Source organism: Nicotiana tabacum, chromosome 16 (genome assembly GCF_000715075.1).
Source record: "Nicotiana tabacum cultivar K326 chromosome 16, ASM71507v2, whole genome shotgun sequence".
NCBI classification, from domain to species: domain Eukaryota; kingdom Viridiplantae; phylum Streptophyta; class Magnoliopsida; order Solanales; family Solanaceae; genus Nicotiana; species Nicotiana tabacum.
In genome coordinates, this window is record NC_134095.1 from 139,485,252 (window position 1) to 139,486,743 (window position 1,492).

The window sequence follows — 1,492 nt, forward strand, 5'->3', positions numbered from 1 at the left end:
AAGACATCAAGGAAAAGAGACGCGATTAAAGGAAGAAGAAATCAATCAGAAGATACTGACGGGATCAAGAGACGCGATCAAAGGAAAAAGAAATCAATTAGAAGATACTGACGAGATCAATCAACGCTAAACTAAAGGAATCAAATAAATCAAGATCTCGCTGAATATTCAATTAAGTGTCTAAATATGGAGGATCAAGATTCCGGGTTCAAAAGAGCTGTTGCAGAACAGCTTTATTCTTGGAAAGAATCAATCTCTTTTCAAGGATCAAATCTCTTGAGTTGGCAAATCTTTCCAGAATTTAAGCCTCTCTCAAAATATTTAAATTTGTAATCACAACTTAGCAAATATACTTTGATCGAACCAAACACCCTCTCTTTGTTCTACTGCGAACAAACATTGTAGCTCTCTAAGACCTACTGTGTAACAAGTTAGAAAAGAAAGAGAACAACACTGGTGATGCATCGTATCAAAAGAGACGAGTGATATAGGAACTAAGCTATCACATCATTCTCCTTGTACTCGAAGAAACGCATTTACTAAAGAGAACTCTCTTGCAACCCAAGGGGACTGGACTAGGATTCTGGTGTCTTTAATTAATTCTTACATTTAATTGCAGCATCTTATATTCTGTTGTTACTACTGTTAGCTTATTACATCTAATCGACTAATTGAAAAACTAATCAACTAACAGCAATTAAATTTAAAAATAAATAATTCATCCCCTCTTGTACTTTCACTTTCTTCTCAAAATTTTTGTATCCCTAACTTCCTTCTCATCTTCTCTTGTGCTGCTGGAGCCAGGATGAGATTCATTAGCAACTGAAGTTTCTGGAACACATTGCCATTTTGGCACTTCTCGTTCGAAAGGTTCATGAAAAGTGTCGTACATAATACTACAGCTAAGGCACTATGGGAAAGGGGAGAGGAGAGAAAAAAGGAAAAGCGTGTAACTAAATCCCCTAATTTAAGGCATTAATAATAATCATATATGGAGAGAGATGGCAGAGAATAGGGAAAGAGGAGAGGAGAGAAAAAGGAAAAGGGTGTAACTAAATTCCCTAATTTAAGACACTAATAATTGATTGTATATAATTTGTAAGTAATCCTTGTGGATCTAGAATAATGCAGGCAGGGAGAGGTTGGGTGGTGGTGAAGATGATGGAAATAAGATGCGAGATTAGGATTCAACTTTATGAATTTTAAATTTTAAAACAATAAACTCTAAATGTTAATAACTGCATTATAAATTTAATATTTTTATATATCAAATAAATATTTTAACATAAATCTATTGTTTGAATAAAACCTGCTTAGTTAGATCAAATCCGTAGCTAGACTTTTAGCTCCATCCGTGAAAATGACTTGGTTGGCAATGAAAAATGATCTGTCTGCTATTTTCTGGCATAGGGTCCACCTTTGTGCTGTCACGGACGTAGACTTTTCAATTATGTAAGACGACTCGTGTTCCTCTTTCTCTCCAAGTCTTTTT